Source organism: Phocoena phocoena, chromosome 16 (genome assembly GCF_963924675.1).
Source record: "Phocoena phocoena chromosome 16, mPhoPho1.1, whole genome shotgun sequence".
In the NCBI taxonomy this organism is placed as follows: Eukaryota; Metazoa; Chordata; class Mammalia; order Artiodactyla; family Phocoenidae; genus Phocoena; species Phocoena phocoena.
In genome coordinates, this window is record NC_089234.1 from 44,229,979 (window position 1) to 44,243,976 (window position 13,998).

At 38.8% G+C, this 13,998-nt stretch overlaps 1 pseudogene; it reads left to right on the forward strand.

Annotated features, from left to right (window-relative positions):
- The first annotated feature begins 571 nt into the window (after window positions 1–571).
- LOC136136022 (zinc finger protein 33B pseudogene) lies at window positions 572–7,578 on the forward strand (annotated as a pseudogene).
- The last annotated feature ends 6,420 nt before the right edge of the window (window positions 7,579–13,998 follow it).

A 13,998-nucleotide genomic window follows, 5' to 3' on the forward strand; every position in this document is an offset into this window, starting at 1 on the left:
CAAATTTATCAAGTATTTTTTAATGCTTCCATGCCTTTTTTTGTGTCGTTGGCCCATATTTATAAAGAATATGTGATTCATGTGTCAAGACTTAATACTCTACTCCTCAATAAAACTCAACCTGATAATACAAAATAAAACTTAACATTTCTTCCCCCTTTGCAACTACCCATTTACCTTTCAGAGACTTTTTATCATTGCTTCTATAAAATTTGTTGCAGGTATTTATGTTTAAATATGTTTTCTGACCTGATTATAAACTCCTTGAGAGCAGGATTAACCTTTTATTTTTCTTTGTATTCCCAGAAATTGGGACAGTTCCTGGAACACTGGCAGGAACTCCTATGCTCTTTGTATGAATTAAGAAATTAATACACTGGCAAGACCTTATACCATGATTCCTCATTTTCCCACAACATATAGTACTGAGAGAAGGGATCCTACATTGCATTTTCTCTTCAACTATTAATTGTGAACATGACCAGGTGTTAGATCCCCAACATATTGCATGCTATCCAGTTCTGGTCACTGTAGATTGAACACAGATGTGCTGTTTCAGGGGCCAGTGTCATTTGAGGATGTGACTGTGGGCTTCACTCAGGAGGAGTGGCAGCACCTGGACCCTGCTCAGAGGACCCTGGACAGGGACATGATGCTGGAGAACTATAGCCACCTCATCTCAGTGGGTAGGGATTGTATAATTTGTAACTCCAAACAATATTTGTTTCCTTTTTAGCTGCTGATATAGGTGGTTTCTTTGTAGAGATTAATAATTTATAGATTTGAAATTCAGGAGTCAAAGGTGATCCCTTTCGGGCACTACAAAGAACACTTGTGTTCTCTTCCCCAGTGAAATGTTCCAGTGGATTTATTTTCGTGCAGGCTAACTTTGTCCTCCTTTAAAGGTCCTGAACCTCAGGCCACCTGGTCCAAGTCCTGTGTCATTTTCCATTCACAAGGTATTGTGTTACCAAACCAGAGGTGATTTTCAAATTGGATCAAGGAGAAGAGCCATGGATGTTAGAGGAAGAGTCCCAAAGTCAGAGCCACCCAGGTGAGTTAGCATAGACGTTACTGTAACCTGGGAGAAACTGGATCCCAGGGAGTTAGTTCAGATGTTGGCATGTTTGAGATTTTTTAGGAAATTTTTTTTAGAGTTAATAGAACTTTGGAAGTGACCAAGAATAATTGGCCTTCGTGCCTCAGATGCATATATCACCCTGGCGGATAAGAGCTAAATGGTTTCTTTTTGGGTTTTCTTCCAAAAATCCAATCCTTGCCTCTCTCATTTTAAATATTTGTTGTTCTTTCTACATCAATTTCATCTGTCGTCTTTTAATCATATATTATGTATTAATTCACTAAGTATTAATTTGACATCTACCATATGCCAGGTTTGTCTGTGTGCTGGGGTTGCAACTGCTAACAATATAATGACTGCATTTTAGTGGCAAAAGAGAATGAAATGTGGTGCTCTTTATGAAAGTGATCAGGAAAGAGCCTCTTTAAGATCAATATTATAATTAACACAGATCTGAATGGAGGGGGCCAGTGGATTTTGAATATTCCAGCCAGATGGTATACCCTGTGCCATGAACTTGAGGCCGGAGTGTTTAGTGTCTGCAGAACAGGATAGCATTTGCCAGGATGAATAGAGATCAGAGAGTTAGAGATGATATCAGAGAGGTAGTTGGTGCCAGTATTTGGCTTTACTGGGTATCGAAAGCTCCTTAATTCTTTTTTTTTTTAAAGATTTATTTATTATTTATTTAATTATTATTATTTTGCTGCATCAGGTCTTATTTGTGGCACGCAGGATCTTCATTGAGGCATGTGGGATCTTTCATTGTGGTGTATGGGCTCTTTCATTGTGGTGTGTGGGCTCTTTGTTGTGCACAGCTCTCTCTCTAGTTGTGGCGGTGGGTTTTCTCTTCTCTAGTTGTGGCTTGCACGCTCCAGGACGCATGGCCTCTGTAGTTGTGGCGCGCAGGTTCCAGAGTGCATGGGCTCTGTAGTTTGCAGCACGCAGGCTCTAGTTGAGGTGCATGAGCTCAGTAGTTGTGGTACGCGGGCACACTGTGGCATGTTGCCCCACGGCATGTGGGATCTTAGTTCCCTGACCAGGGATTGAACCGGCATCCCCTGCATTGGAAGGTGGATTCTTTACCACTGGACCACCAGGGAAGTCCCAAAAGCTCCTTAATTCTAATTGAGATGGAGTCATTGGAAGGTTTTGAGCAAAGGAGCACATGTGCTGATTTGCTTCATGTATACCCCTGGCTGCTCTACAGTGGAAATGTTGACAGAGGGGGTGGGGAGAAGGGATGAGTAAAGTCAAGGAGAGCAGTTAGCAGTTCTCCATGTGAGGGATTGTGGTGCCTTAATACCGGCTTGGAAATAGAAAGTAAAGTGACATGATTGGATTCTTGATGTATTTTGAAGTTGTAGCCAAAACAGGATATGTTGTTAGATTGGATTATGGGGATGAGAAAAAGAATAATCAAGAGAAAAACTGAAAGGTTTTTTTTCCTGAGGCACTAGATGTCTGGTAGTACCTTTAACTCAGACAGGGGAACTTGAAGAGAAGCAGTTCTGGGAGGAAACAAGTAAAGATATGGGTATGTTTATACAAATATTATCTGTATAAATTACAGATGATCCCCAAATTACAGTGATTCAACTCATGATTTTTTGACTTCATTGGTTCAAAAGCAATACCCATTCACTGGAAATTGTACTTTGAATTTTGATCTTTTCCCTGGGCCAGCGATATGTGGTGGTAAGATACTCTCTTGTGATGCTGGGTAGCAGCAGTGAGCCGTAGCTTCCGGTCAGCCACATGACCACGAGGATAAACAACCTTACAACCATCCTGTACCCATACAACTGTTAGTACAGTATTCAGTGAACTGCATGAGATATTCAACGCTATTATAAAATAGGCTTTGCATTAGATGATTTTGCCCAACTCTAGGCTAATGTAAATGTTCTGGGCACGTTTAACGTAGGCTAGTCTAAGCTATGATGTTCAGTAGATTATGCATTTTTGACTTTTGATATTGCCAAGTTACAATAGGTTTATGGGGACATAACCTCATTGTAAGGCAAGGAAGATCTGTAGTAGCAATGTTCTGTTGAGTATAAAAACAACAAAAATAAAATATTGAAAAACAGTAGCATGTAAATTATCAGTTGACCAGACTGGTGTTCTAAAATCCTTTTATTTTTTAGAAGTGTTGTTGAGTTAAATATGAATGGTAAAATTTAATGAGTAAATGCTAGCAGAAAGTAATGTATAACTTCTAAACTTTTGAAGGTAAGAAAATAGAAAAGAAAAAAAATATATATATTAGATCAGACCAAAAAAGAACAATGAGAGGGGAAAAGCAAATAAAAATTAGAATAAGTGGAAACTGTAAGTGAAATGAAGGAAACCAACCTAGATATTTTAGTAATTACAATACATTCAAAAGGACTAAACCCTCTTGTTAAAAGATAGATATTGTCAATCTGGATTTTTTACAAATATAGGTATATGGTGTTTGAAAAGTACATATGAAATATAAAAAGAAATAATGGACTGTATTCCATTATTGGAATGTAGAAAGGAATAGTGATATACTTCAAATATTAAACAAAATAGAATACTAACCCTTGGTATACCATCAGGGATCCAGTGTACCCAATTTTTGTTTTTGAATTTCTTTTTGAAGCAGTTCTAATTATTTGCAAGGGTTGTTGTTTTATGACTTTCATAATTTCTTATAAATTAAAATAAAATTTTAACTTGAATGAACAAAGAGAAAATTTACTTATATTTTTAAATGGAATAAAACTCATTTTATCTTGCAGTTTCCACATGGGTGACTTGGTCCCATTTATAAATCTAAGAAATAAGGGATTGTTGTGATCTTATTTTAAAGTATTTTGAAATGTTTTGCTACTTCATCCCCCTGGCAATTATTCCAGCATTACTCATCAGTTATGTTCAATAGTGCTAAAATACACTAAAATATAAGAAAATGAATGATGGAATTTCTTGGAAGGATAATGCAATAGTGAAGTAAATCCTCACCATTATATCATCCTTCAGTTTTCTTATTCAGTTCTATGAAGTATTGCTTCAGCTGTAATGAAGGGATGAAAGCAATCTGGAGACCTTACTTCTTGTTTCTTTTTAAATTTTTATTTATTTATTTTTTGGCTGTGTTGGGTCTTTGTTGCTACATGTGGGCTTTCTCTAGTCGCAGCTAGCAGGTGCACAGGCTTCTCTTGTTGCAGAGCACGGGCTCTAGGCATGCAGACTTCAGTAGTTGTGGCTTGTGGGCTCAGTAGTTGTGGCGCATGGGCTCAGTTGCTCCATGGCACGTGGGATCTTCCCAGACCAGGGATCGAACCCATGTCCCCTGCATTGACAGATGGATTCTTAACTGCAGCACCGCCAGGGGAGTCCCCCTTATTTGTTCTTTCTTTCTTTCTTTAGATTTCATTGAATATAGTTGAGAATTTAGAATTTTTATTTTCTGCCTTTAGTTGCAAAGGGCAGAAAATTGACATAAGAATACTTTCCACAATTATTAGACAAATCAGAAGATGAGTGTAAAGAGATAGGGAAAAGTACTCTAGACTCTAATAACAGTGGATAATTGATTGTATAAGTGAAATTCAGACTGTAAGGTTTTTTTAAAATAAATTTTATTTATTTATTTAATTTATTTTTGGCTGCATTGGGTCTTCGTTGCTGCACGCGGGCTTTCTCTAGGTGTGGAGAGTGGGGGCTACTCTTCGTTGTGGTACACGGCCTTCTCATTGCGGTGGCTTCTTTTGTTGTGGAGCACAGGCTCTAGGCACATGGGCTTCAGTAGTTGCGGCACGCAGGCTTCAGTAGTTGTGGCTTGCAGGCTCTAGAGCGTAGGCTCAGTAGTTGTGGTGCACAGGCTTAGTTGCTCCGCAGCATGTGGGATCTTCCTGGACCAGGGCTCAAACCTGTGTCCCCTGCATTGGCAGGCAGATTCTTAGCCACTGCACCACCAGGGAAGTCCCCAGACTGTAAGTTTTAGATGATATGCTAGATGAATAAAGATGTGCCTCTGATCCTGTTGTAAGAATAGCCTGAATGTATACTTCATTTAGGCACTACTATTCATTGTGAATCCCCATGAGAATGCAAATATAGCCTAGGCAATAGTTTTCCTTTTAACTCTAATGAAAATGAGTACTTTCTGAAATTTTAATTTGGTGGTGTTATGTGGAATAGAAAAGAGGAGGATGAGGTTATAATCATGTACATTAGTGAGGCTCTTGCTTTGATAATGACTAGGCCCTGATTTAATTGTTCCGAGTCTAATTGTTCCTTGATATCTCCCCTTACCATCATTGTCTATTAATTTTCCTTGTGATTCTACTTAATATTTGTTGAGTTGTTGGGCTGATTCTATTACCTGTGAAGTTCCCTACCCCAAGATTAAGCAGTCATTCAAACATTTTAAATTTATTGCTTGTGTTTATTTCAAATTCTCTATTTTTGAATGTCACAGTTAAAACAAATTGAGGTATAATTGGCATACAACATTTTAGTGTCAAGTGTACAATGTAATGATTTGATATTTGTATATATTGCAAAATGATCACCACAATAAACGTTTTTGAAGTGTCAAATTATTGCATTTTGTTGCCAGATTCCCCATTTTTCACTACTGCAAGTTATTTATTTATTTTTCAAACCTAGAGGAGCAAGGCAGTATGCTCTTGAGATTACTTTCATCGCAAATGACTGGGCTAGAATAAGACATATGAATATGTCTTCTCTTCATAAGAAATATATTAACATGTATAAACTATGGCAAATTATTTTCATTTCTATACTTCTGCATAGTTGACCTGATGGAGAAGAGCCAGGAAAAGGAAGACCAGCATTGGTGGAAAGTTGATTTTGTCAACAACAGAACACTGACTAAAGAGAGAAATAGTGTATTAGGAAAAGCATTTTCTCTGTGTACAAACTCTATTTTATCAAGAAAAATACCTGGTAAATATGACTCATAGGGAATGAATTTGGATTCTCTTTCAGAATTAATCATTAGTAATAGACATTCCTTTGTAAGGCAGCCTTATGAGTTTAATACACATGGGAAATTACTCCTCTGTACAAAGCACAGGTCATTCTAGAGAGAAATCTTTAGAATATGATAGAACTGGAAAAGCCATTAGTCAAAATAAGGACAAATTTCAGCATCAAGATACTCAAACTCTGAAGCTTTCTTCTGAATATAGTGAATGTGGGAAAGCCTTCAATGAGGGGGCAACTTTCATTACCTATAAGGGAGCAAGCTCATGGGAGAAGCCCTATGGAGGTAATGAACATGTCAAAGCCTTTTCTGATAGACCAACATTCACTGTTCATCAGGGGACTCATACAAGGGAGAATCACTATGAATTGAATGATTGTGGGAGGTGGTCTGTTGGTGAGAAGTCAACTTTAAATAAGCACTATGGAGTTATCATGGGGAAGAGATACTGTGAGTGTATTGAAAGTGAATAGTTTCAGAAAGAAGTCACTCCTTCAGCGAATTTATAAAGGAGAGAAAACCTTTAACTGTTATGAAGATTGGGAAGTATTCTGCAAGAACCCAAATTTCTTGCAGCATCAAGAAACACATATAGGGAAAGAAGTCTATAAAATTAATCAGTGTGCTACTGCATTTTACAAGAAGCCAAAGCTTCCTACATATCAGAAAACAGATGTAAGAGAAAAACTCTATGAATGTAGTGAATGTGGGAAAACCTTCAGCCATAAGTCATCTCTCATCCTACATCAGAGGATACACAGAGGGGAGAAATGCTATGAATGCACCAAATGTGGGAAAACCTTTGGGTATAGGTCAGGCCTCGCAGTACATCAGAGAACACACACAGGGGAGAAACCCTATGAATGTAATGAATGTGGAAAAAATTTCTGTGAGAAGTCAAATCTCCATGTACATCAGCGAACACACAGAGGGGAGAAACCCTATGAGTGTAATGAATGTCAGAAAGCCTTCAGTGATAGGTCAGCTCTTACAGTACCTAAGGGAATACATACCGGGGAGAAACTCTATGAATGTAAGGAATTTCTCCCAGAAGCCAAACTTCATTAATCATCAGAGGACTCACACAGGAGAGAAACCCTATGGATGTCACAAATGTGGAAAATTCTTCTCTGTGAAGTCGAAACTGAGGGAACATCAGAGGACACACACAGGAGAGAAGCCTTATAAATGTAATGAGTGTGGGAAAACTTTCTACCATAAGTCATCCCTCACAGTACATCAGAGAACCCACACAGGGCAGAAACCCTATGAATGTAACCAATGTGGGAAAACCTTCTACCAGAGTCATTCCTCACAACACATCAGAGAACACACTACAGAGAAACAGTGCAGGTGTAATGGAACATTTCACCAGCATCTCGATTTCAGTAAACAGCAGAGAGCACTAAGAAGAAACCCCTGTCAACATCCTGAAACCTTCACCCTCTTGTTGGACTCATTGCATAGCAGAAACAACCTGGGACTGAGGTGGGGGACCCAGTATATATGAGAAATCTTTTGCCTAGAAGTGACATTTCATTGAGTAACAAATAATATTTGATAACTTTATTAATATTTTGAAGATGTTACAGTGTCAAAAGAAGTTTGAAAAGGAGGCCTTTTGCAGAATATAAGTATGCTATGTAGAGAAACTTTTCATGATAGGTTTGCTTATTGGAATGCAGCATTGTAGTAGGAAGTATATGTATATTTGCTTAATAACTCATAAAGTTTTTATTTCATAATTTTAATATGAATATGAAGTGTATAAGTTGTCCCATACTTAATACCTATGTAATTTTTGGTTTTAATTGAAATTTTTATTGAGATAATTATAGATTGTAAGATGCAGTTGTAAGAAGTAATACAGAGAGACCTCATGTACCCTCTACCCAGTTTCCCCCAATGGTAACATCTTGTAAAAATATAGTACAAATATCAGCCAGGATAATTACATTATTGATAAAATCCACCAATTAGTTCAGAATTTCTCAATTTTATTTGTACTCATTTATGTGTAGGTATATTTAGTTCTGTGCAATTTTATCACGTGTAGGTTTATGTATCCACCATTGGCTGTGGCATCTGTTGACTGTGTTATCTATGACCACAGATATTTCATGATATTCAGGGGTTATTAGTTTCTCCAGTATTATAATTATGTTTTTCAAAAGAGTCTCTCTATATTTTAGAGATAGAAAAATAACATATGCTGCAGCATTCAGATAATTGAAATACAGGCAACAATACCATGAGCTTGGAGATATATATGTATTTAATTGGATCATCTGTTCTTTCATTTCCAGGATTTGTTTATATAACTTGTATATTTATTTGTTGACTACATTAGGTTACAAATACTTTCTCCTAGACTGTGGCTTATCTTTTAATTTTATTTATGCTATATTATACTGTATAGAAGTTTTAAGTTTTGATGCAAATATAACAATCTTTTCTTAGGTCTTTTTGCTCTTTGTTTAAGAAATTCTTTTCTAGACTGAGGTTGCAAAGATATTCTTCCAAAAGACTGAAGTTTTGCTTTTCATGTTTATATTTTTAAATCTGTCTGGATTTTTTTTTTTTTTTTTGGCGGTACGCGGGCCTCTCACTGTTGTGGCCTCTCCCGTTGCAGAGCACAGGCTCCGGACGCGCAGGTTCATCGGCCATGGCTCACGGGCCCAGCCGCTCCGCGGCATGTGGGATCTTCCTGAATTGGGGCACGAACCCATGTCCCCTGCATCGGCAGGTGGACTCTCAACCACTGCGTCACCAGGGAAACCCTGGAATTTTTTTTTTAATGGTATAAATTAGTGATCTACTTTCATTTTTTTTTTGCAAATGGAAAAGTCAGTTGTCTCAGGGCCACTTTTGAAGGTCTGTATATTCGTTTTCCAGGGCTGCAGTAACAAAGTACCACGAACTGGGTGGGTTAAAATAATAGGAATTATTCTTCCAGTTCTGGTGATTAGAAGTCCGAAATCAAGATGTCAGCAGGGCCATGCAGTCTCTGAAGGCTCACGGGGAGAATCTCTTCCATGCCTTTCTCTCAGCTTCTGGTGGTGGCTCTCCATCCTTGGTGTTCCTTGGCTTACAGCTGCATAACTCCAATCTCTGTCTCCACTGACTCATGCATTCTCCCTTCCTGTGTCTAGGTCTCTGTGCTCCTTTTGGAGCCAGCAAGGCCATGGCCCTGTCTGCTTGCCCAGAACCTCAGGCACAGCCTAGTTGCCTCAAACCTAGCTCCTGCCGGTGCGCAGCACGCACTGGTGGAACTGAGCAGAACCCTGCACCCACCCCTATCCCCCTGCCAAGGACAAAGGCCCCTCCATATCCCCTGCCTCTTATTTACAAAAAGGTACTAGATCTATGGCTAGCACAATTTCAAGAACTTGGCCTTAAGAGAACGGGATTAACACTGTTGCTCATAATAATCTGTATCTTTGTGGGCATCAAAATAATTGTAGCTTGTTCTGCCCGTATATGTAAATGGTCAACTACAATTGTCAGTAAAGACATACTACAGACCCATGTCGACATCTTCCACTCTAAGAATATGGTGCCCTATGTCAGCATGAAGTTACAGAAGACAGACCTTCGACCATAATCCAATAAAAATGGAATGATGTTCTGACAAGTGGGGGTTTGTAAGCAGCTTTTGGCAGGAAAAAGCTCTTTGCCAGAAAGAGCTCTCTGCCGGAGGCCGCTTTTGTCTTGTCACTAACCTTAAACCAGGTGCCCCCATGCTCTACTCATCTCTGGCCCTATTGATCACATAATACCTTGCCTAATCTGTTGGTTCTTTCCATAGATCAAAGAAGTAGAAATGAATAAGTAATTAACACATGACCCGATCTCTTCCCTAGCTTCCCCTTCAGTAATCTTGCGAACGAACTGTGTGAACAAGACAGTATTGAAAGAAAGATCATAAGAAGTCAACAAGCCTGCATGACAAGCCTGCATGCAGTGGGGGATGGCGATGCCTCTGACCTCCTATCTCAAGGATTAACTGAGATTACTTACCTTTTCCCTTTAAGAACTTCTCATGGCTGAGCAGAATCTTGGGAGGTGGTTTTTGGGGAGTCCACCATCTCCCCAGCATTCTGATTAAAAGCAACTTTCCTTTCTACCAACATTTGTCTCTCTTGAGTATTGATTTCTGAGCAGCAAACATCCAGACCTGATTTGGTAACACTGGGACGGCAGCACAAGGTGTGCGGAGGGTGGGGGTCTTTTCTTTTTATTGCCTTGTTGCACAGGCTAAACATCTGGGACAACGTTGACTACAAGTGGTGAGTAGACATCTTTGTCTTGTTCCCAGTCTTAGGAGGAAACTGCTCTTTATTTCACCATAAAATATGATGTCAGATATATGTTCTTCCATAAATGCCCTTTATTAGATTGAGGGTGATTCCTTTAATTCCTAATTAATTGACAGTTTTAAATCATGAATGTGTTGAATTTTTTCAAATGCTTTTTCTACATTATAAAGATATGGTTTTTCTTTTTTAGTATGTTAATATAATGAAATACATTGATTTTGAATGCTAAGGCAACCTTGCATTTCTAGGATAAATCCTATTTGGGCACGATGCATTACCATCTTTTATAGCTTAGAAGTTTCAATTTGCTATTTTTTAAAAGAATTTTTGCATCTATGTTCATGAGAGTAATTGATCTATGATTTTCTTTTCTTGTGATGTCTTTGTCTGGCTTTGGTATGTGGGTAATGTTGACTCGTAAAATAAGTTGGAAAATGTTTATTCCTAGAAGAGTTGGTGTACAGTTGTTACTAGGTCTTCCGTAAATGTTTGGTAGAATTCACTTGTGCCATCTGGCCTGTACTTGTTTTTGTGGGAAAGTGGTCAGCTACAAATCGTTTAAATAGGGCTATTCAGGTTTTCTCTTTCTTCTTGAGTGAACTTGGGTAGTTGTACCTTTCAAGGACTTTTTCTATTTCAACTAAGTTGCTGAATTTATTGACATAATTATTAATAAAATTCCATGCTGCTTTAGCTGCATCCCACAAAGTTTTATATATTCATTCAGTTCAAAATATTTTCAGATTTTCACTGTTACCTCCTCTTTACCCCATGGCACATTTAGGAGCCATTAATTTCCAAATGTTTGGTGACTCTCCAGGTATCTTTCTGTTAGCAATTTCTAATTTAATTCTGTTCTGGTGCTAGAATATACCTTGTATGATTTCCATTCTTTTAAATCGTTTGAAACTTGTTTTATAGCCCGTATTATGTGCACTTGAAAATAATGTGTATTATTGGAGTATTGTTGGAGTATTCTATAAATGTTGAGTTAGTTGATAGTCATTTTCTGTCCATTTGTGCTATCAATTACCTGAGAGTGTTGAAATATCTATAATTGATAAACTGCCTACACCTATTTCATGTTTTTATTTCATGAATTTTGAAGCCCTGTTATATATTGGAGCTAGAAGATAACTGCTTTGCTGTTGGATTCACAAAAGTCAAAATACAGGTCTCTAGGGGCCATTCAACAGGGCCATTTCTACAGAGAAGAAATTTCCCATCTCTTGCTGGAGGGTAAGTCCCTGGTTGACAATGCACAGGGGTTGCGGAGGAGGGCAAGTGTGTATGGAATGAGGGGAATGTCCCGTATACGACTGGCCACTAATTTCACTGCTTTCCCTTCATGTCTCACTGCTGTCCTCCACAGTATTAAGCATTTCTGAGTCTGGAGCCAAGCTGGTTCCTTCTTGTCCTTAATGCAGGTAGTATAAATGGTCTCTGCTTCTGCTCTGATACAGTAGCTGTCCTCCTTCCATATTTCAAATTTTTATTGAGACCTCCTATTTACTGGTGGTTTTTCATTTGTTCTCTTTATTGCTGTGGTATTATAAATGTAAAAACTTTCTAGGATTTTAATGCTCTCCAGAGAGATGTTTAACAAAAGCACACTTTCTAGTCCTTTCCCCTTAAGCATTTTGCTTAGCTGACTAAACCCTGAATGATTTTCGTAGCCCCTGCCGATCAGTTGCCACACACTCCCTGTCTTAGCTTTTCCCAGCTCTACCTCTTGAATCTACTTGTTGGTATCACCTGCTCTCAGGTACCAACTCAATGTCAGTTTTACTCTCGCAACTACTTCGGGCATGTTGCTTTGGACTTTTCCTGGTCCTCATTACCTGTGGTTCAGCCTTGCCCTCCATGCTGTTATGTGCCTTTCTTTTCAATGAAAGTACAGTGAGAAAGGTCATGGAGCTGCAAAAGTGAACGTCCATATTTTATCCCCTAACTCTGGCTATCATGGTGGGGGATGAGACAGGAAGAATTTAAAAGGTTATAATTTAGAAGTGTGACTACAAGTAGTGATCACATATTCACCAGTATTTTGACCTTAAGATCTTAAATGATCCACACAGAAAGTAAATAGCACCTACCGAATAGGTAAGAATTTTTATTTTTTCATGGTTTTTTGCGGTACGCGGGCCTCTCACTGTTGTGGCCTCTCCCGTTGCATAGCACAGGCTCTGGACGCGCAGGCTCAGCGGCCATGGCTCACACGGGCCCAGCCGCTCCACGGCACGTGGGATCCTCCCGGACTGGGGCACGAACCCATGTCCCCTGCATTGGCCCGCGGACTCTCAACCACTGCGCCACCAGGGAAGCCCGGTAAGAATTTTAAGAACTGTAAAATCTTGTCTCAAGTACTCAACAAGTAATCTGTAACCTAGATTCTTTGCTAAGTTAGTGTTAGAATTATCAATTGAATACAATTACTGAATTTCCAAAGCTCTTTGTTCAAGTCAAGTACTGGTAAAGGATCAATCCTAGGGCAACCCTTGAATTCTGAAAAGGAACCATTTTGCAACATATCCTTTTTTATTCATGTTCACATCTCTGAAACTGGGGTGTGTGTGTCTTAAAAATTAACAAACTGTTTTCTCTTCGTCAATCCATTGGCATCTTTAAGATCTGATGAAATGTGACACATCCCCTGTTGTTCTTCCTGAATTTTCATGCAAAAGTCTCTTTTTCTAACTAATTTTTTTCCCCAGACTGCCTTACTATAATCAGTGAAATGCTTCCCAAGGACTCTGATCACACTTCAGTTGTATTAAGGAAGGTAATGCTTAAAAGAGAACAGTAAAAGCTAACCATAATTGAAAACATTGATAACTTAAGGTACGTATAAAAGGAGACTTGGAAAAACAGGCTAATTTATACGCGTTTGAAACTTGGACTTCAAATCTACCCTCTGGTCTCAGTGCACATGGATTCTTGTGATCTTATTTGACTCCAAGTCCCAGATAGATTATATACATCAGCCAATTAGAAGACATATATGATAAACGAGTCAAATCCAGAACAGATGCTCAGATATAATCTTATGAAGGCAGGAGAAACTGGGAGGCATTCATCATTCTAGAGGTCACTGAAGCAGAATCACATCACTTGTGATGCCATCTTACGGTATCCAAACAAGTGAGTGTATTATACAATGCTGAAGGGCAGATGCTGGGTCACCACCCTAACCATTCCATGTGGGCTGCTCTGAGTTGGAGTCAAATATTCTGGGACTATCTCTTGAAGGAAGGCAAGTCTCAATCTGTGGCCCTCCTCCATTCCTTCTTTGAGATTAACTACATTTCCCCTAACATGTCACTTCCCTGTTATCTATGTCCAGTTAACTGCTTCAGGTTACCTTTGATGAGGATAAACCAGTTACAACCCCACCTTCTCAAGGTAATAAATATTGCATCCATATCCCCCCCACCATTCTTCATGTATGGATATTAGTCATTGGTGGATAACTGAAATATAGGTGACTGGGCAGCCTCCTGAGCACTGCTTGGGGAATCATCAGTCATTGTTTAGAAAATCAGGGCTGCAATTAGGAGTCCATTGTATAGTAACTTCCACTCTAGTTATGTATTTCCAATCACGTTTCTCTC